Source organism: Typopeltis vanoorti, chromosome 5 (genome assembly GCF_054136105.1).
Source record: "Typopeltis vanoorti isolate ZY-2024b chromosome 5, IOZ_Tvanoo_1.0, whole genome shotgun sequence".
NCBI lineage: Eukaryota > Metazoa > Arthropoda > Arachnida > Uropygi > Thelyphonidae > Typopeltis > Typopeltis vanoorti.
The window spans coordinates 85,375,670-85,400,030 of NC_143553.1; the positions used below are offsets into that span (position 1 = coordinate 85,375,670).

The 24,361-nt window shown below is 34.8% G+C and overlaps 1 protein-coding gene across 2 annotated transcripts in view; it reads right to left on the minus strand.

The window, feature by feature from the left end:
* LOC150106609 (membrane-associated guanylate kinase, WW and PDZ domain-containing protein 1-like) overlaps window positions 1-24,361 on the minus strand; it is a 494,883-nt gene that overhangs the window by 436,784 nt on the left and 33,738 nt on the right. The gene's annotated exons all lie outside the window — the stretch shown is intronic.

A 24,361-nucleotide genomic window follows, 5' to 3' on the forward strand; every position in this document is an offset into this window, starting at 1 on the left:
GGCAAGCTTTTATCACGTGAACCTTCTATGATTCTTCTGATGCAATGTATCTGTTCTACTGTACATCGTTTTGTTAGAAATCCAGCTTGGTTTTTTCTTAAAAGTGGTGTTAAGGTTTTACTCTATTGAGTATCATCCTATTGTAGATTTGAACTGTGGTTGATAGTTATTACTTTGCTATATTTAGCAAAGTAATAACTACTTTGCTAAATGTAGTTATTACTTTTAAACACTTTAAAAAAGTGTTTAAAGCTTGATTCATTATGGCAAAGGAATTGGAATATACGATATACTTCATAATTTTCGATTTTTTTTTCAAGAAAAATGTGCACCCGCCCCCTATTTGATCAGTTTGTAGTCGATCCTTAACTTCCACTGACAGATTAAGGATTCTGTTATTAACTGAAGTCCATATTAATTAGACTGTTTACGTCAGTATGAAGTAAATATGAAACTAAAACAATTGTAATTGAACATTTATTATATTTAAATATGCATCATGTCTGTTAATTATGTCTAGTAACTTCGTGTATTATCTTTACAGTTTAGCTGTTTTAGGATGAAATGTCAGACATTATATCGCAAAAACTATATAATTCACTGAAAAATTTCCAAAAATTCATAATGCTCCTAAAATTGTTTAACGTTTTAAACTAATGACTAATGATTAAAAAAAAAAAAAAAAAAAAAAGAGGAAGAAGAAAGATATTTTGGTAGTGGAGCAGTCTGTTTTATAATAACCAGGCTAAAAAAAATTAAATGAAAGTTTAACTTAAAGGATATTAATTTCACATACCTGTGTGAAAAATTTTTTGAATACAATGGTAAAAAACTTGATATAAGATTTTATCAGCGCTGAGATGGTATATAATTAAAGGTGATGAGCATATGATACTGATAGCTGAGTGTAGATATACATCCAGATAGACGAAAAAATTAATACCGAAAAAATGACTTACACAAATTAAGAATTTAATATAACAAATTAAAATCCGTTATATCACGGTAAGACAGCAACATACATGACGGGTGCTGGCTATTTCGTTTAAAGTCACAATTATGAATTATATAATTCACAAGTTACCACAAAATTAGAATTAGTGACTAAATTGTTCGTTATAATCTCACATATTCTAAAAATTTCAATTCTCAGATAAAGGAGCTATGAAAACAATTGCATTTATATATATACCCATGCTATTTAAAACACAATTTGCATCAGGACGTTGACAATAAGAATGATGAAACCATTCAATGCAGTTATTTTATATATAACGATAAAACACAGTGTATCGATATTAAAAGTGCGCAGGTATCTGCTTATCGAAAGCAACTGAAGCAGCTGAGTGGAACACTAACCTAATCAGTGATACGACACAAACGAAACCACTTGAAACGCTGGTTCGCACGCAATGATAAAATCGCTTTTATAAAGCCACGACGAAACAAAATGACTAAGAACAGTGTGATAGCATAGTTCAATAACAGTAATGACATTCATATCTTCACATATACTAAATGTGGAGAGTTATACAATAGTAAGATGATAAATATTACCCTTAAATCTGCCATCGACTTTTATGAGATGTCGCACTGCAATTCAAAGCCTAGACGATTTAGCAGGCGATCTTAACGATTTAGCAAGATTTAAATCTTTGCAAGTGCTCCACTAAGCTATTAGGTTCAAGACTACAGGGGAAAAAACTATTTTGTTAAGGAACATCTTTTACTTAGTATAGAAATTGTGAATGTAAATTTGTCCCAGGTTCGGCGTTAGTAGGTTAGCTTGCAATGAAATAGCTAGTATTATGAATAAACTAGAAACTTCTTAGAACCCGAATGGTTGAACGACTGGAGAAGCTATAAAGTGTTTCTACTCTACTCTTTAACAGAAATATGAATTACGGTTAATTACGTGTATTTTCCAGTTTGTGGGAAGGAAATTCCACAAACCTATGTGGCTTATTTGAAGGCGAACTAGAATAATGTCAACTTACTCTTGGAGGGAAAAAAAAAAAAAAAACGTGTTTTTTGAAAAGTATAAATGAGATATATATACAGTGACTTAAAAGTATTGGGTATTTCTTTATACTCGCCCGTGCGTGCGCACACACACACACACGTATAACTTCCACCCATCAAAGGATCTAAACCTATAGATATCAGTACCGTAGGTGGGCTAAGGATTTTTTTCTGTTTTTATTATTAATTTCATCATTTTTTGGCATTTTTTACGTGATCCACAACTTTGCACTATACACCAAAGACGAAACTTTTCCAAGCCACTTCGGGTCTCCAATAAGCAGGATGGTCTCTCACAATGGACAATAAACTTCACCTTCCACCTAAAGACAATCACAAGCATCCCTGTCCACGGTGGTATTCGAACCAGCAATCTGCTGGTTGTTAGTCGAATCTCGACAACCAGGAAGTCTAGTTATAACAGATTCCCATACGCAATTTTACTGGGACATTCGAACGGAAAGTGACCGATGACAGAAAATAGCCAACAAGGCGCAACTGCAGTTCGTTGTTAATGCGACCGAAGCAATGTTGTGCAGTGCCGTCCAGCTAGAGAACAGGACGTAAGGACAGCCTTATCTACAGGATGAAAAACACATCCCGAAGAAAAACCTGTATGTATGTATGTATGTATAAGTATAAAACCGGACTCACCTTCGGTTAAAACGCTCTTAAAAGTTTTTTGCGTAATGATTCAAAACTTGGATATTGAAGAAAGAAGAAATTAAGATTTTGGAAAGCTTTGAGATGTGGATTTGAAGAAGGATGGAAAAATCAAATGGGCAGATAAAATAACTAATGATGAGGTCTTAAAAAGAGTAGAAGAAAAAAGAAGTCTGTTAAGGAGAATAAAAAGAAGAAAGGGAAACTGGATTGGACATATTCTGAGAGAAAATGGAATCATCAGAGTTGCCATCGAAGGAAAAAATAGACGGAAAAAAATCCCAGAGGAAGAGTAAGGAAAACAATGCTAGATGACATGCTGAATAGAGCCAGGTACATAACCTTGAAAGAGAAGGCTCAGAACAGAAGAGAGCGGAAGGAAAGTTTTTGCTACTAAGAGAAGAAACTGCTCATTTGCATGAATATTTAAGAAGTTTTAAAATCCTTCGCAGATGGGATTGTTTTTTAAAAAAATTAAATCGACCTTGGTGTTTGTTTATATTTTTTCTTGCAAGTTCAATTTGCCGATTCACTGAACCTACTTTCATTCTTTCCAACTATTTCGACTCTGTGTGAAATGGCCTTCTCCATTAAGTATTCCTCAAAAGTCTACATACAACATTGATCTGCTAATATATGCTATACACTCAGTCACTCTTCTCTGGATATATTCGATTTCCTGACATCTCTTTAAAACTCTTGTGAGTAAAGCTGGACGCCATAATCCAATACTGTCGGACTAAAGACTTGCAGCAATGGTATCATTACTTCCTCCTATAACTGAAGCTTCTAATGAATCCTCCCACCTGCTGAACTTTACTAGTTAGTGGTCTCGCCAATATAATTGCTGAACATAAATTCCCTATTAAAAAATGCCCACATTTTTAATCCATTAACTTTGTCCATCACCTTATATCCACCTAACATTTTCTTACGGAATTTAAAATTTAAACAACTGAAAAAAAAAAAACGATAAATGTTTCTTCACCAGGTGGAAATTACTATTCATAAGCACTATTGAAAAGAAAATCATCAACATGTATATGATTTATAATACATTTTATATGGAAGCCAAGAATCATATGCAACAGAAAAATGAGTTTAATGACCTAGCCCATATTCCGAACATTGAGCCTTATATCCACCTAACTTCCAGGATGGATCCTGGAATACTAAAATAATGGAATTCTAGCTAAAGGGATATTTATTTTGAGAAAGAGAAGCGAGAAACTGTCAGCAATTTAAGATATGATGATTCCTTCATATGTGCCCAGACATAAATGGAGCGATGAAAAAAATTAGGATTTGTACAGACAAGCTATTTAGTGAATCCTCTATATTCGGTTTGAAGGCACTTTTGTTGCACACAACAGGGAACTAAATATTTTCAATACCAATGATTTATTCCACCAAGTTGGTAGTATTATTATGCCAAAATGCAGACTAAGCAGTGGAAATTGAGATTTCACTGGCCTGACACTGTCCGAAACAGCCTGACCAGTATATCGCAGTAACATAGGTGCTTAGGGTTTCTACTTTGTGCATGAATACAGTAAGTTCGCCAGAATAAATAAGTAATAAAAACCGAAACTACTGGTTTGACAATGGTTTTGTTCTGTTCTTTCATATGTCTATATGAGTGAAATCCATACTTAGGAGTTTTTAATTTGATCTTCCCACTTCGAAGGATAATAGACAATAACTAATAGACAGCGCCTTGTGAGCTTAAATCGTAAATACGGCCTTGATATTTTTCGAATTTAATTCTGCAGTTTGGTATAAGAAGTACCAATATTAATTTTTTATCAAACTGAGATAGACGCATTTGAAAATTCTGTTCAACGGTCATCGCATAAATAACTTCTTTTTTTTTTTTTTAACAGAACATTTTTATGATTTTATGCTAATTATATTTTGGTATTTGTAGTACTAAAATTATAAAAGTTTGAAACTAAAGACTGCTTAAATCAATCTGGTCAGAAACTGATATAGGTATATCTTGTACTAAACCACAGAAGTACTGTGATAATTATATAGTGGACAGATTAAATAACTCTGAATGCATACACTGAATCGCTTATTATGTAATTCTAGGAAAATACATAAGCACCTATTTACATGATTTTATTTGTCTATTCGAACGTGAACACAGCTCTGAAGTTCTACAATGGTTTTGATAAAATCTGGTGTTTGGTACACTGCTTGGAAAGAAGTCAACGCTCCAGTTCATCCCACAGATGTTCAATAGGGTTGAGATCAAGGCTCTGTGGAGGCCAGTCAAGTGTGGTGACGTTCATGTCCACAGTTACAGCAGCAACCTTATGACATGGAGCGTTGTCTTGCTGAAACGGGCAATGGTCAGTTCCGTAGAAACGTCACAAAGTAGGAAGCATTGTATCCAGACTGTTCAAGGTTCGTGGCACTACAGAGGTCCAAGGCCAACCCAGGAAAAACAGGATCATACCATCACATCGCCGCCACCAAATTTCATACTTCGGGTTATGCACTCTAAGAGACGTTCACCGGGCATCCGCCACACACACACCCATCTGCTCGATAGAGGGTTTAGCGTGATTCGTCGCTCCATAACACAGCTTTCCGAGCTTCCACGTCTCACTGTACACACTCTTTGCACCACTGAAGACGAAACTGTTATTATCCTTCGTAGCACGCTATAGTCACGTTCGGTGAGTGTGGTGGGTCATCCACTGCGGGGTAGAATTTGCAGTCGACTCCCCGCGTTTCCATCTCAGTATGGTATCACTGATTGTTGACTTGGGATGGCCCAATTGGTCAATAATTTTCCGAACAGATAGGCACGCAATACGACATACTATCACAACGCCTTACAAACCCCTTCAGTTCCCTTCTCGCAACCATTTCACCCAGACCTGGAGGAATCATATTTCTCAAAATTCCTCAAATGAATGCCAGTTCAATGTGTTAGTAAATGTAAAATTATGTACATTGGTGTAATGAGATCTCCAGTGGCGTATTACAATTACAAATTGTAATACGCACTGGAGTATTACAATTTGTAATACAATTATTTGTATTACAGATGCTAGGGTCATTCTATAGAAACTGATCAAGCTAGGGATCTTGAAGTTTTGATGTATAGAAAGCTGACGTTCAAGGATCATATAGCAAACATAATCCAGAGGTTAATAGTAATGATGCGATGAGATGTGACTTATCACATCAAGGCCTCTTGTTGGCATGGCACCTCTTGTGTGCAGATCCAGTCTTCTAGTTTCGAGCTGATGCAGATACCTTGGAGAGGGTATAGAGGGGAGTGGTAAAGATGACATCAGGATTATGGAATGTAGATTACAAGGGTAGATTGAGAATATGCGCACTAACAAAACTGACAGACAGAAATAGAGGGATGATATGATGGAGACCTACAAACTTCTGAAAGGGTCACACAGTATGGAGGGATATGGCATTTTTCATTTCACGGAAAGCAGGAAGAGGACGAGATGGCATCTTAGCAGTTGAGAATGAATGCGTTTAGAAATGGAGTGATTTTCCTCTCATAGAGCGATGAGTGAATGAATTTAAGAATATATTATTATGTGAGTAATGTCTAGCCTCCCTCGATGAGTTCCCTATTCGTTCTAGGATGCCAGACATCACTCACAACAGGAGGGATTATGGACAGGAATAAAAGGACAAATGTGATTTTACTCTTGTCCACAGCTGTCCTTGAACCTTGTTTACATTATTACTTAATATAAATACATATTTTCACCTCCTCCCCGACACGCACAACTTGCTTTTCTAAGTAAATTCTTTTTGTTTTAAAAAAAATCAATAAATACTGTAGATATTTTCTAACCATAATGACATCTATAAATCATGAAACGCTGTATATGATGATCGATGACTATTCATTAACAAGCGCTTGGTTATAAGGATTTGGTTAGAATGTGTGCTTTTATTTCAAATCAAAGCAAATTTATGTGATATATTTTGTTAAAGTTCAAGATACAAACAAGAATAAAAATAAAATCAACAATAATATATCATTCTCGCCCAACAATTTATTTTTATTTGTTTATGTGTTATTTAAGTCCTTGAATGCTAGATACATTGAAGTCCTTTGCAGTTACTAGCCTTGCATACAATCAAAAATACTTCACTTTTCGCCTATGTAAATATATATTTTTTTAAGTTACTCTCTCTCACACAGACGTTTGGTATGTATATTATGCACCTCACAGCAAAATCCACAAATGATCGGACAAAAGTTCCCATAATTGGATATTCGTCAAGTGTAACAAATCATCGCTACAGAAATGCTAAAGAAAACCGAAAGCTATGAATTAACATAAGAGTTGGGGAATGCGAAGGTAATATGCGTGAAGCATGCGACAGGATTTAAGATACAGAACAAAGTCACATTTCTGAAGGACAGTTTTGGTTACTAATAATTTCACATTCACCACTGAACCTTTCCCTTCATTGAGGAGAACCACCTTATCACCAAAGAAATTTAGGAGGACAAAACAATCGACGAATTTCTTAAATTGTTAACCAACCGACCGTAACGAAAGGAATTGAGTATGAACTATCACAGTTCTTTATAAAACAAATCTAAGCACCTACGCTATATCACACCGTTCAGTAACCTCGTGTGTCCCGTGCTACTAGGTAGCTTCCTGTCTAGGACAACAACCTTGAATAATACTGACGCCAATATAACTTTCTTTCTCTCTCTCTCTCTGCCACTCCAAGAGTTGACGGTCACACGCTAAGTCATAGTTAAGAAACGGGAATCTAATTTCTTCCGATAACTATCTTATGAAGTCACGGGATAGTATACGTTTATGACAGAAGTCATACAAATTATCCCGCAATTTCAAAAGCGCTCTTGAAAAAGTCTGGGAGGTTATTGATATTCAAACAAATAACAGAACCACTTCAGTTTCATTATTATACTTAAAAGCAGGAACTTTATACTACAGCGAACAACTACGCCTTTATAAAATAAGAACTTCGTTGTGAGGACCGGGTTGTGGATAGGGAGATTCATATAATATATTAGTAAACTAGCTTCGTAAATGCCCTTCTTTGTTTAGATTTTATGAAAAATACTTCAAAAGAAGAAGGATTTTCCTTGTAAAGAAATTACTTTTCAAAGAATTATTTAATTATGCATCAATCAATTGAAGTCAGAAGCAAATATACTGCGCCAGTCGTGACACACTAAAGAAATAGAAATAGAAAGAGAAATAGCACAGTCGTACTATTTCTCTTTCAACATAAATTGCATTCTGCACTTTATCAGTGGTATCGCATCACAAAATATATGCAAATGTTGGAAAAACAGATGATGGAGAATGTAGTTAGAATAAAGTTTTTGGTGGCATATGTTTGTTAACTGCGTGCTGGCTGATTTGTCCCTTTTGTGGAAGTAAAAATCCTGCTACCACATGAGACCAGCTAACTTACCTTCACTTTAAAAGTTCCTCCCTTGATGGGTTCAAATCCAGGTCTTTGTAAATGTCAAGTCATTAAACTAAAAATATCATAATTGAGGCTTGTGGGAAGGTTAAAATGCGGATCTTGTTACGATCAATTAACTTAAAATAATATTTACTAAACTTGAAATCATTTTGATTCTATGTTTCCAAAGATTAAATTTTAATCTTCAATTGATAGAATATGAACTTGCAACATAACTATTCGAAGATATTCTGGTATTTTACTTTTCTCCTAAATAAAACGTATTACATGCGGCTGGCAGAGTAGCAAAACTTTTGAAACGCTATAATCCATGGGAACGACAAGAATGTTTCTAGTAGGATTGTATCATTCAGGTATAGCAGTTATCAAGAACTACCAAAGGTGGAACAAGTTCTGTATTTCATCAAAAACTTTGTGTTCAAGGTGCACGAGTTCTTATTTAACCATGTCAGATAAACTTAATTCAACTTGGATTATAAATCAGGAACATTATACATAATTTACTGAGCATGAAGCCATTCTGGTGGAGAGCGTAGTTATAACTCTTAATCTGGTCCGTGAAGGTAAACCTAATTTGTAATGCAAAGTAAGAGTTATAAGTTGCAGTTTATCTACTCTAAAAATTTCAGAATCTCTTAAATATGAAGTCTGAATATATTATAATGTTAGGTTGTGAAGTTTAATGTATAAACTAATCCTGTTAATAACGCTTTGGTGCATATCATCAACAGTTACTAAAATGAACACAGGAAATCGAATCCTTCCTTGGCTGTTTACCAACAGATCTAGAATTTCCAGTAGGTTTCCGGCTCCTATGAAAATATCACAACCGGGATATTGACAGGAAATGTGAGCAGCATGCGTGAAGCGTCCGTGAGAAAATTTACATCGTCTTCTATCAAACACAACCAATGCTAGAAATGTTTCAGAAGTAACGAGGGCTTCCCCTTCTGTTTCTGACGCAGACAAATACTACACTAGTTTACTAGAAAATATATTGTTATGAGACTGTTATTAAAATTAACATTCATTAATGTGACGTAACAACAGCATCGCGAAATTCTATAATGATGGAAGAGACCAAAAAATTGAGTGGCTCAGAGAAAGCACGCAGGATACCAGTTCAATAGGTCTGTTCTTGCAGATGAAAAAAATCGTACTTGTATAATGTTATTTCAGTTACATTTAGCTCTTTGATATGAGATTTGGCAGGATCTTTAGAAAAATTATTTTATGTGGTGCTATCAGTTAATAAGAGTTAATTTTTCTACGATATTCAGAGGAATGATGACAATCGCTCTTCCTTTCTCAGTCTTCATCGTCATAAATCATAACAATATTATTATTTACACACATCCATAAATGTATTAGGATTATATTAATAATAATAACATTATTATCTGAAGCTACCCTTCGAACGTTTTTTTTTTTTTTTTTTTTTTTTTTTGTAAAGTTACTTTGAGGATACCGGCTCTGTACAAATTTCACCTTAAATCATTGTTAATTAGCAGTTTCAGGTGGAATGGCTCCTGAAAAAATATCATTAGTTAGAAATGGAAATCTGTTCAGAGTTGCATTTTTCACACTAAAACTGATTTCATCAAAAGCTAAATAAAAGACGTATTTTGGGGGTGAAGAATCTTTGGCTTAACTCCAAGCTTTCAACAAAACTTTCGAGAATTTTTCAAGAATTCCAAGATTCTTGGAAGAATCTTGGAAAACTTCCAAAAATTTTCTAAAATCCATAATGCTGTAATTGTGTCAAAAAGTTAGTGCTCCAATATATGGAATCGCCAAATCTGTATCTAAATTGATATTGCGGAAGCATATCTTCCACACATGAAAATATTTCAGATTTTGATGTATGGAAGATATCCACCCACATGATATATATATATATATATATATATATATATATATATATTAACTAACTCAAGTGAAGAAAGAATTTCTTCAGATTTTGTCATACATTCCGGCTCTATACAAATAATAGGCCAAAGGAGACAGCGGTAACATTATCTGATCTAACTTATTAATTTTTACATGATTATTCAAGTAATAAGAAATATCAATAATTATATCTATTAATAGTTTAATTAATTAACAGATATATGCATGTGCCCTACCATTATCCATCTAGCCAGAAACTTTCTATCATTAAAAGCTTTGACGTCCGAAATCGTAATTCGTTAAAATTAAAATCTTTTAAGAACTGACTTTCTTCAAATAGTTATAATGTATCGTCCACTAAGTTATACATTCACGTTTTTCTTTCAAAAATAAAATATTTAAAGCAAAACTCAAAATGGTATCACTCTCAGCTTCGACATTACATGTGTTACGAATATGAAATGATATAGCGATTTGCTGACAAATGTACGCCGAGACAATCTTCTAAAAACAGAAATCGAGCTATTCGATTTTATATGTAAAAGACATCTGGGTGGGTGGGAACCCTATGACAATTCAATTACTCCAATTCTTCTATAGTTAGAAAATTAGCTTCTTCCTTTTCTCCACGAAAGACAAATTTACATCCGTGATATCTATATATTCCCTTCTCATGTAATCCTAATATGGACAACCGATCTGCTGAAGTGAGACGTGAAGAACACATGGACTACATTCGTTTTCCAGAATATGTAATGTCTGAACCAATGTCAAGAATTAGATGGTAGATGGTATGATATAACACTTCATCACAACTCCTTTAAAATGTAAGAAATTAATCAAAGAATGTTGCGAGGCTTTTCTAAATCATCCTAACTTGAACAAGAAGGATTATTGTAGAGAGTTATATGAAAAATGAATACCAGATATACAAGTACATTCAAATTTTATGTATTCACTTAAAATTTGAATTTATATCACTTAATTTCACTGATATTATATATATATATATATATATATATATATATATATATATATATATATATATATATATATATATAAAATCAGTGGGGGTGCTTAAGGGTCAAAGCTGTATAACTGAGAGGAGACCTCCACATAGCCTTTAAAGGAATGCGGAGAACCGACCAGGGCTTCTGACCTAATGTCCAATCCTCACCTTCTCGTGGTGTACCCTGTTGGGTATCTACTTTGATACTGAACGAACGAGGATGGGCTGGCAATTTGGGATTTAGCCGACCAAATTGTATTCTTATTGGTTAAACCAAAATAAAAAATGATGGTACAACATGACAAAATTTCATGCCGGCTGGGGCGTCGCCCGGTTAAACAAGGCCCCCGTTGTTTTCGCCAGGGAACCAGGGCGAACAGCGAAAAGTCAGCTACTGGAACAAATCTGAAAACAAACCCCAACTCAACATCACCAGAGTTAAAGATCGGTACTATCAATGTAAGAAGCCTGAATGGCAAAGAAATGGAGCTAGCTGAGGAATTAGATAAGTACCAGATCGACATAATAGGGGTGACTGAAACAAAAAAGACCAAAACTGGTGAGATCTTTCTGAGCAATAAATACAAAATGTTATATTCAGGCAATGACAATCAAGGAAAAGAAGGAGTAGCCATAGTATTCAACACAAAATACGAGGCTAATCTTCTTGAATGGCAGTCAGTCTCAAGTAGAGTAATGTGGGCAAATATGAGAATGGGGAACTGGACAATGAGACTTATTTGTGCCTATGGTCCCACAGAAGGTTCTACTAAGGTAGAAGTGGAGGAATTTTTTGATGCTTTAGAAAAAGCAACTGACACAATGAAAAAGGAAAAGTTGGTCCTTGTTGGGGATCTAAATAGTAGAGTAGGAAATGATTGTGAGACATACAAAAATATTTTGGGAAAATTTGGAGAAAAGAGCAAAGCTAATAATAATGGCAAATATCTGTTGGATTTCTGCTCAGGACATGGACTGGTTATTACTAACACCATGTTCCAACATAAAAATCTGCACAAATTCACATGGAGAGAAGAGGCTAGGAATAAGAAAAGTCTCATTGACTATGTTATTGTTGATAGTGATGTTTTCTCCCTGGTGCAGGACACCAGAGTGTACAGAGGATTTGAAATTGGAAGTGATCACTATTTAGTCTTGAGCAGGATAAAATTGAATTTCATATTGAAAAGAATAACATGTAAGAAAGTTTTAAAGCGAATAAAAGTTGAGCAGCTCTCAGATGTGAACTGTAGACTAAAATACAGAAATATTATTGAAAAGAAAATGAAAGAGTTTGAGAACAGGAATCAAACCTTGGAGATTCAGTTGCAAACTCTGAAGGAAACATTGATTGATTCTGCCAGAGAGGCATGTGGTGAGGTTGTGTGCAAGGATAAAAAAATCAGAACTCCCTGGTGGACACAGGAAGTTAAAGAGGCAGTGAAGGAAAAGAAGAAAGCATATCAAAAGTTCCTGGCAAATAAGGCAGCTGTTACTCTTACAGAATACAGAGACAAATGTAAGAAAGCTAAACAGTGTGTAAAACTAGCTAAACAAAAGTCATGGGAGGACTTTGGCAAGAATATAGAAAATAAATATCAAGAAGGTGGCAAAATATTCTGGAGGTTGTTGAAGAAGCTTAGGAATGGAGGAAAGAGTGCTGTAAAAGGAATTAGAGATGATAAAGGTGAAATGAAAACAGGAGAAAAAGATATCCTTGAAGTATGGAGTAATTACTTTGAAAAACTGCTAAATGAAACAAGCAGTGATGACAGCACAGTGATAAAAAACACTGACCAGGCATGCAGTCAGGAATACATATCCATACTTGAAGTAGAAAAAGCCATCAAAGGCTTGAAATGTGGAAAGGCAGCAGGAGTAGATGATATTCGACCAGAAATGCTGAAGTATGGTGGTATAAGAGTCTTACAGTGGCTGCACTGCATAGTTCAGAAAGCCTGGACAGAGGGACGAATTCCCAATGATTGGAGTAGAGCTCTCATAGTACCCATATATAAAAAGGGAAATAAAACTGAATGTGAGAATTACAGAGGTATTTCCCTACTGAGTGTTCCTGGCAAGATCTATGCAAGTATACTTGAGAAACGGTTGAGAAGAATTGTGGAAGAAAAGCTTGGTGAAGAACAAGCTGGATTCAGGCCAAATAGAGGCTGTCAGGATCAGATCTTCACTTTACGACAAATAGTCGAGAAAGCATGGGAATATAACAAAGATCTGTATTTAAGTTTTGTCGATTTGGAAAAGGCATATGACAAGGTGCCAAGAGAGAAGCTATTCAATACGCTGCAGTTATATGGTGTCAATGGGGCATTATATCAAGCAATACTTAGTCTTTATTTGAGTTGTGAGTCAGCAGTTAGAATTGAAGGAAGTACAGGAAGATGGTTTAATGTTAAATCTGGTGTGAGACAAGGATGTACATTATCCCCCCTGTTATTCATTATCTATATGGATCACATTATGAAGGAATGTGGTATTAAACCTGATATCAAAATTGGAGATGTTAATGTCAGCTCTTTGCTTTATGCGGATGATGTTATACTTCTAAATAAATCCGCTACAAGTCTGCAAGATTCTCTGACTAAATTGAATAGCTGTTGTAATAGATATGGTATGAAGGTCAGCAATAAAAAGACAAAGACAATGAAAATAGGCAGAATCATTGAAAATGTCAACTGTGTTGTGAATGGAGAACCTGTGGAACAAGTAAAACATTTCAGCTACTTAGGCACAATTTTTACTGAAGATGGTAAACTAAATATAGAAATAGACAACAGAATCAGCAAAGCTGGTATCGTGGGAAGTCAATTGAATAAATTCATATGGAATAAGAAAGAAATTAGTCGGAACACTAAATTAGCTGTATACAAGACTGTGTTCAAACCAATTTTAACTTATGGATCTGAGAGCTGGGTCAGAAGTAAAACACTTGACCAAAGACTAGAGACCGCAGATATGAGAGTCCTGAGAAAGATTAGAGGCGTGAACAGATGGCATCAATGGCAATATCATATTAAAAATGAGGATATTAGGAAAGAACTTGACATTGTCAGCATCCAGGAATGCGTTAGCAGAGCTAATCTCAGATGGTATGGTCACTTAAATAGAATGGGAGAGGAAAGATTAGCAAAACAAGTGTTCTCTGCCAGGTTGGCAGGAAAACGACCCAGAGGAAGACCAAGATATAGGTGGATTGATACGGTACAAAGTGCCTTAGACGATAGAAATATAAGATCTGATAATGTTGGAGTCTTGACAAGTAACAGACTGATTTGGAGGAAAATTGTAGATAGGAAGTTAGTAATGATGTAATTTTTTCATGTAGTACTGTCATATCCTGTACACCCCTTGAGGGTACATGGCAGGAATTTGATGATGATGATGATGATAAAATCAGTGTAGAAAAATCCTCGACACCGCAAAGGTAAAAGAAGGGAAAGAATAATACTAAATATATATATACAGCAATCCCTCGATTAGTGCGCCTAATGCAATCTTTAAAACGGGCGCATTAATCGAATATATATATATTACATAATAACCTATGGGAAACAGTATAATTCGTTCCTCAAATTTCTTTTTTGAACCTTAATTTTTTTTATAAAAGAATTAAGATATGTTTCAGGGCCTAGTTAAAGGAAAACCATATAGCTGAAAGACAATAAAACATATTCAGAATATAAATTTTATTATTATACTTCTTAACAAAGAATTGAGCTAATGTAGTTTGGCGGGAATTTTTTTTTTTTTTTTTTTTCATGCAACCGACGGTATGGCCCTATTGCCTCTTCTACTCTTCTACAAATTTTACTGCTTCTCTCTTCATCATCGAATCTTTTTCACAGATCCATTTTTTTTTTTTTTTTTGCTCACTAATTCTTTTATTCATGATTAAAGCTTGGGAAAATACTTTAAAATAAAAAAGTAAGGAAAACACACTGATATAACATTGCAAAGGAGGCACGAGATCATCATCATCATGCATATCAAGGATTTAGGCCTAGCGTGGCCTGTTCTGTCTTAGAAGTCATCGTTAAATCGTTCAAGAGGACGTCCTGGTTTTCTTTTTCCTAATGGCTTGTTTTGGTAATCTTTCTATTTTCATTCTTTGAACATGTTACATCCATTTATGTTTATATTTCTTAATTTTTCTCTATTAGGCACGAGATACGACCATCAAAACGCTATGTAATTATAGTACGCCCACACTATTGTATAGCTTCGCTTATCTTGGTGCCAAGAATAGTCGATTCATGCTGAAGGGGAGAAAGAAATGAAGGACGTACGAATCGGTCGCCAACACGCAAAATCACGTGCTTTATAGATAAAATTTCCCAACTGTTATACAAGCAAAATAGTTACCATTTTAAAAACTACAATGATCATAAAAGAGAAGTTAATTTTCCGACGTGTAATAATAAACCACTCATTCCAGAAAACGGACTGATTACCCTATTATCGGAATGGATTCTCCTTTTTTGTGACATGCGCAAAAGTGTCGAAGGGTTTCCAATCTGTGGGCGTACTATAGCAGACGACATAAATATTGGCGGTAAATTTTGGAACATAATATACATGGAAGTAGTGTAGTAGGCCATTAAAAATAACTTTGTAAAATGTTTTAAATATGTAACTAAATTATTTCATTCTAGTGAGTGATTTTTTTAAAATAGTTAGCCATAAAAATGTATAGATAGAAAATTTTTAAAATCTGTAACATTTATTTTTAAGATGTATATAGGCACACTAATCGAATTTGGGTATCGAAAAAAAATGACGCACTAATATGGGGCGCACTAATCGAGGGATTACTGTATGTATATTAATCCTATATTTTTTCGCAAGCACTCTGTCATTTTTTAGAGTCTCCGCCATTCTTTATACTGGTTGATATGCTGTATGTTGAAACTGTGAAAGCTGTTGCTCAGAAGTTCGAGCTCTTCATGAACCTCCAGCTCCTCATAGTCCACAAAACGGAGTCCTCGGAGTGCATCCTTTAGAGGGCCATACAGGGTAATCAGAAGGCACCAGATGCGACCTATATGCGGGATAGGGAAGAACAGTGCACCCCCAGTGGCACACTCAGGATTTAATCTTGGAGGGGACCGAGTTGAGTAGACGATTTGCGAATACACACTACGCATCGCATACGACCTATGACTGAGCATCTCCAGTGATCGTTAATTCATAAGTAGTATAGAAATAGAAGACACGACACAACACAACATAAATAAAAAAAAAAAAAAAAGAATTTTAATTAGGAAAAGATTTTTGAAAAATTTTCTAGTGTTTTTTCCTTTTCTTTTGGGGGGGTACCCCGGACCCTTGGCTCCTCCCTCTGGTCAACCCAAATATTGCAATTGCTGACATTTGCTGTTTAAATTTCTGAACGAGCGTCTAACTGTACTCACGTCTCAAACATATTTTTTATACAATATAAATTGTCATCGTATTCACAAATTTTCTGCAGTAAGGAATCTCTGCATCGTATGAGCATCTATAACAACTGCCATTTTGAACTACCTGTGTGCTGATCGCCTCACAGAGCCTCTCATTGTAATGGAACTGCTGTCCTCGAATCAAAAATGGGAATACTTTCATACTGCACTTCATATATATGACATGATAGAATTAAATCAGGAACCGGCAATAATGAAAATATAAATACACTGAATGGAACATGTTAAAAAGAATGCAAATGGAAAGACTATCCACACAAGTTCTTCATTATAAATATCAGAATAAAGAAGATCAGGTCGTTCACTTCTGGCTAATATCGTAAGATGAAACAGGCCATAATAGGCGTAAATCCTAATTGCAAGATTTAATATACAGGTAACCTTCGTATAACGCGGTTTCGATACGCGGTCTACAAATTGTAGTATCCCTTGTTGAACGCGGTACTTATACAACGCGGTTTCAATATAAGACGGTTTACAAACTGTAGTAACCCTTTATCTTTTCATATATTTTTCGCGCGACTTAAAAATCAAATTTTATCTTCGTCAAATTTGCGTCGCGCATGTAGTTATGAGTAGCGAATTTATATTAGGGGAAATACCCTTTAGTACGCATGTATGTCAATGGCTTATCATATAAAGTGTTTATTGTTGAAAATTGTCTTCGTTTTCTGCCAGGAAAGCGCATTAAAAATCATAAGTGTGTTAATCTCAAGCTGAGCACTTTATTTGGTGTGTTACATACACTATGTAATGCTTTTTTTTTTATGTAAAACATTTATTTTTATAGTAATGGCCACTTAGAGCGCTTTTGCGATACGGTTGAAGACGAAATTAGTGAATTAATTGATGGGGAAATAGATTTAAATGAGGAACTGGTACAATTAATAGATGACGTCGAACCAAATGACGGGGAAAGTTCTGCCGAAGATTCTGATTGCGATGAATCCGTTAAATAATTCAATTTTAAGAAATTAGCAGAAGGATTGAACTTGGCAAGAAATTTATTTTATGGATAATGATCTCTCAATGGAGAGCTCCGAAAAATTTACGAGACAACTGAATATTTGTTTAGCTCCGTATTATGAACTTAATAAAAATTGCAGCATAGTGGTAAGCAAGGTCTCATTACTGACTTCTTGATAACTAAACCAGCCGAGGTATGCAATGAGAATTATACAAATGATGTCCAAGAGATTTCAAGTGATGACAACGTCCGGCCACTCGTAAATAAAGAACATCTACGAAATGTTAGTTTTGAAGAGAGTGATGACGATTAAAATATGCACTTATTTTATTTTGCCTAAAACACATGCATTATATGCAATGAAGTTTACGTACAATTTATATTTTTTTATAATTTTATACTATGTATTTTTTTCATAGTTTATGTTTTCTTAACTTACATGAATTACATAAAAAAATATTTTTGTTGGATATTTCATTGTTTATATAATCTTTAAAAAAAAAAAAAACCCGATTTCAGAACCTAAACCTACTTTTTTTTTCTGTGATCTGAGGCTCGTATAAAGTGATTTATATAACGCGGCATTTCTATGGAACCTAATATCCGCCTTATACGAGGGTTACCTGTATAAATAAGTTTTTTTACCTTGGGAATAATGTATATTAGGGTTACCAAGTAATGTAAAGCACATCTCACTAAGGCACATACTCACTGAGGAGACCTCAAAAAAGGTTGAAACTGGTCTGGGTAGTGACCCCACCCATAATGCATTGCAGTATACATCTCTTAGTGAGATGTGCTTTACATTATGGAAAATACTAAGAATAGTGATCAGAGCTTTACCCACCTTTATAATGAGTTACCCTGGTGTTGCACCACCTTTAGACTTGAACTACGTTCAGGCGCAAACTTAACTGTTTGCTTACTTGGGATTAGGAGTAAAATAACCAAGTTTTTAATCCCGCATCTGATCACTTTATATAGCTTTTGTTAATGCTATGTCTAGTTTGTAGCCTGCATGACTGCCAGTATTGAAGCAAATACTTAATTTCGTATGCATTAGTATGTTTATCGGCCTCTGAAGAAAAAATTGCATTTTTAATAATAAATGGTCTTGGATTATTATTCTTTTTTGTTCATATAATCTTTTTGGCTAAGTTTTCGCTTTAACACTTTAACAATTTATGAAAAAATTATTTCTTCGCTGCCATTATAAACAAAATTTGGAAACATTCAGTATCATAAATACGTTTAATAAATGGAAAGTGTTTATGATACTGAGTCTGATACACAACTACATTAGTGCATTTCTGAATTTTGACTGGCTCCGAAGTACTGTTAGGTGGACAAAGCTATTCGTGTCATATGACATAGCGGCAAACCCGGAAAACAATCGAAAAACATTTAGGAATCAGTATAAAAATATTTTTGGGAAAATAAATACTTCTTTCTAAACTTTTAATATCCACTATTAACGGTCACATTCAGCATACTCCAACACTGGGTAAGATAAGCTAATTACTGCTGTATATCTGTTTTCAGGTTGCCGTATCGCAATTAATTGGTTACTTGCGGATAACTCAGTGCTCTCTGAAGATAAAATGATGCGTGCGTGCGTATCCCATCATCTCACTGGTCGTATTCATTTACTACAAAATCAGCGATAGTGCGATAAGTAAGTAAGGTAAACATACAAAAAACTATTTACGACATAAAACAGAATCGTCATTACGTAAATAAAAGTGGTGATTAAGCCAACACTTCTTTTCCGGTTTTTTTTTTTTTTTTTTCACTCGTCAGTGGAAAATTATCATTCGTCACGGACGAGCAGAGCAGACGAGCGCATATTTCAAGCCTTGTAGTAGGTGTGTGTACATATATAGAGTGATCTCTCTTTCCTAAATTTATTAGATTGAAAGAAATAATTCCAACTTAACAAGCTAAATGCATATGTTATACAACTAAAGAAGAAATGCTAAATGAATGCTTAAACGATAACGGGCCCTGGAAAAAATCGTAATAAACAAGTCAAGTTGTAATCTGACAACAGAAGAAAACGAAGAATCTTCAAATAAAGGACTTAATTTAGCTGGTATGTCCACTTAAAATACCTAAAGAAGCTAATTCAATGCTAATTCTTGAACAGGTTCTTATAATAAACAAGATTAGACCACAGAAATGCAACATTACCCTTAAAAGACGAAGCGCTTAAAAAAAGTCAAATCTAACATAAAACGTCTTCCACCAGATAAAGGGAATGCCATAGTTATCCTTGATGCAGAAGCCTGTGATTATAAAATGATCCAATTACTTGATATGGACACAAGCCTGTGATTATAAAATGATCCAATTACTTGATATGGACACTTATATGAAACATGAAAGAAATCATAAAATAGTACCAATAATCTACTCAATCAAGTTCACAAGATAAACAAGACAATCACTGCATTCGCTTTGGCCAGTAATTCATCACTTATATGGTGTCTCCAAAATACACAAAGAAAACATTCCGCTGACTAACTGTTGAAAGAATTGACTGATCTATCTAAAGGTTGTCTAAACATTTGGCTAAACTATTAAAAGGTCTACTGAATCCATATATTAAGAACACCGAACATTTTATTTCTATGATAAAATATATCCACTTGAAAGAAGATGAGATCAAGCAAGCGTCAGTGTCACTTCTCTTTTTACAAACACTCCTACTAAAGAAGCAAACACTACCGAAAGATAAATTCTCAAAAAAAAAGTATCGCATTTTCGAGCGCCAGCAAATATCTATATGGAAACATTCGAAGAAAAAAAAGCCATGAGCACTTACCGCTTACGACTAAGAATCTGGAAAAAAATAAAAAAAAGGGGGATATATTAGTGATGTTCTCTAGATATAGAGTTATGGTGAGGACACACACCAAGAGTTAAATCATCTGAATAACCAACATATTAAATTTAATTCACAGCAGATTTAGAAATCGATGGGTGTCTGGATGCCAGAGTTTAAGGTTGAAGATTACAATTTACAGAAAACCGACCCACACCAACAAGTATTTACATGATCAATTTAATCATCATTATCGACTCCAAAATCTAAAGGATTGTATCAACACCAGCAGCTCGAGTCCTTATTCTCATTAATGATGATGAATAAATCACCAAAGAATTCAAATTAAGTTCAGCCACATTCCAGAAGGATGGCTATGACAAAAGAACGCGTACCAGACCTTTGTTCCATCTACAAAGTTGCCATGAGATTAATAACAGCGAAATAAGAATCTCTCTCTCTCTCTCTCATATATCAGCTCCGTTACAACCAAGTTAGCGAAAATTCTTAAGTGCAAAATCCGAACCACATTCACCTCTCTAACCAAACTAAGATTCTTGCTTCATCTAGTGAAGCCCAAACCTTATACCCTGAAGTACCTCGGTGTAATTGCAATTTTCATATTATGGACAAACATAACAATCCATAAAACAGCACACAGAAAGCTCAGAGGCATTATACATACGAGATCCAAGGCCTCAGCTCTATTTACCCACGTATTAAACTCTGGGAATCCGGCCTGATTGGCCGAGTGGTTAGCATATCCGCTCTCCAGCCAAAAGGCTGTGGTTTCGAATCCCGCCATGGGTATAGATGTTTGTAGTTGTCTGTGAAAGTATTGGTGGTCGGCGGTAGATAGCGTTGGTGTTGGTGGATTGAGCGAGTGGTGGAGACAGAGTTGTAGAGTAGATGCCCTGGAGGTGTCACGTAATAATAATTCAAATGGTAATCAAGCTACTAGATACGTAGTAAAATGGGATGCATCCGAGAGATCGTACATCAAAAAGATGTTTTCATGAGATTGAAAAAAGATACTGAATGGCAATACGGAATGACGAAAATGACACCACACAGACACGCTCAACAATACAATACTAAGTACAGAAAGTTTCAAAATATAGTAATCCTCTTGTAATGACAATTATTGTATTTCACATGTTTTCTTATAAACACAAGAAATCTAAATCTTTTTTGTGTATATTTGCAAGACGAAATCCACGAAAGCAGGTTGAAACAAGCGTGCTCTTTTTCTTTCTTTCTTTTTTTTTAATGTGAATAGTTTATCCTTTATTTTCGTTTCTTTCAGCTAATTAGTATGCGTGTATAATTTGTTATGTATACACATTTCCAACACAATAATATACATTTCACTCGATTGGGTCTTTTTTTTTTTTTAATTGGTTTAAAACAAATTCGAGCGACGGTTAAATCTTTTCTGCGTATATTTGCACCAGATGAAGTCCCCGAGAGCCGGATGTAACTAGTCGTGCTTTTTTTTTTTCCTTTCTTTTTAATAATATGCGTAGTTTATTCTCTTTTTGTGTTTCTTTCGGCTTAATTAGTCAATGTGTGCGTGCGTGTATATACCGCATTTAGTCGAATATAACTCGCCCTCGGGTAAATCTCGCAACCTGGATTTTATTTTACGAAAAAAGAAATTAAAAAGTTTCGGATATACCTCGCACACGAAAAGTTTAAAACTTTAAGAAATACATAGTGAATGTTGTTATGACAGTTTTTGAAGAGAATTAGCATTTCAACTCAACAATCGTCGGCTTGCCTTTGTCGTGACTCACGCGATCTTTTGTTAATACCACACCAATCATATGCACATCTTTATAGTTGCACTGTATCTACTGACTACCATTGTGTCCGTTTCGCGCTCCGCTATCATTTCTCATTAGTCATTCGTTAGAGATTGTTCATAACTATCTCAAGTCTTGTAAATTACTGGTAACTTTTGCTTGAAATATGGAGAAGTGTTCGAGTTACAGACATGGTTTTAAACTCAAAATTATGATAAACTTAAAGATCTTATACTTCCGAAATGATAAAAGACAAACAATAATGCAACTGTTTGTTTTAATTTAATTACAGAAGCGTTGTCGCTAAAGATTCAAATATATCGCGTGATGAACGTGACCTGGTCGATAGCATAAATAACATTGATATTTAAAATTTAAATGCATTCATTTTATAAATAATGTGAGCAATTATAAATTATAATGAATACTGAGGATTTAATTATACGACATAAATACAATTATTTGAGAATGATTTTATGAATCTCTCATTGCTAAAGAACGTGTTAAATTCAAAAATTCATCGCTTATAAATTAATAGCATGTTAAAATTGTATTTGTAGTATTATTAATGGTATTTTTAGTAGCAATCTCATAAAATTTGTAAGTTGACGATTTTTTGTTGGGCCGCATGCGACCCGCGGGCTGGACAAGCCGGTTGTAAAGCCTCTAGTACAGAGGTTCTCAACCTTTTCCAGTGGTGTACCACTATATTTAATTCAAGATATTAGATGTACCAGTAAGGCAGTGGTACGCGTACCATAGGTTGAGAATCCCTGCTCTAGTATATTAGTAGCGTGCAAGGGCAGAAAAAAAAATTTTTTTTTCTGTTTTTACTAATTATATTTTGTATTTTTCTTATTTAATTTTATATAATCCGGAAATCCTGTTCTAAGGGACTAAATCCACTTCATGCCTCCAATAAGCGGGGCGATGAAGGTCATCTCCCACATAGCTAATTACAAGCATCAGGAGCAGTAAGATTCAAACACAGCCTGTTGGAGAACACCTAACCACTCAGCCAACTAGGCCAGCAATTTCGACAAGTTTGTCCTTGCAAACAGTTCGATGAACCAAAAAACTGGAAGGGGAAATGACAATTTTTTTGAAAGTATTCCAAAGAGCAAATGTAAGTAAAATTGGTTCAGCCAGAGTACTACAATAACTTGCGCACTTTCGAAAAGGTAAAAACATCTAAAGAGACGTACACACAGCTGTTTCTCAATAAACGACTGATGCGCTATAAGAGTTGAATGATCACTTGATTTACATTTTTCCATGACATATATTCTATAATTTTTTGAGATGTAATTCCAAGAATAGGCAAAACGTTGAGGAGAAAGAAGAAACTTAACATTGCATCTGAAGCCTACAGACTGCATTCTTAAAAAAATACATGAGTGGAGATTGTTCTCAAGGACAGTTTCCCTCTTGTTTAGTGAGTTCGGAGTTGAACTGTGAAGGCATGTCATAGCTGATGCACGTGTTTTAATACGTGCATCAGCTATTTCAACGTTCTGTTTTTTGCAGTTTCTACAAAGGGTTCCACAGAAACTGCAAAAAACGGAACGTTGAAACAACTGAAGTGTTTTTAGGGGGTTCTTTGAGGCACCACACAAAAGTGAAAAGTATTCAATGATTGGACGGATCTGCAATTTGTATGGATTTAACAGCTGTTCAGAAGTAAAGTAACGTCTTAAATGAAAGCGAAAACCCAATTTTCTAGATACTTGTCCAAAGGTGGGTGACATAAACAAGACGGTTCTTGTTAATTGATAATCCATATTGATGAATATTTAGTAGTTGAAAGGTTTCTACATAATGTAGAATTTTACTGTTAATGGTTTTTTCCATTACTTTATAACTAATTCACTTAAGAGAAATTGACCAATAGCCCTTTATAGGAATGGTTTGAATATGGATTAATTTCCAATCTATAGAATGGACACCAACAGAACAGGATAATAAAAATGCAACAAGAAAAGACGTCAACTCAGGGACAAACCACCTAAAACAATCAAAGAAATGCCATCAGGACCACGAGACAGTTTTAATAGTATCTGGTCTCTTTCTATGAAAAACTCAAATGGGACACACACCAAATATTTCTTGTTCAGTTAGTTCGGATCAGAAGACTGAAAACATAAATACTAGAAAATGAAGCATAGAAATCGTGTGAAGGTCAGCTAACATAACGCAAAATAACACGGGAATGAGAGCTGCGTGCTCCAA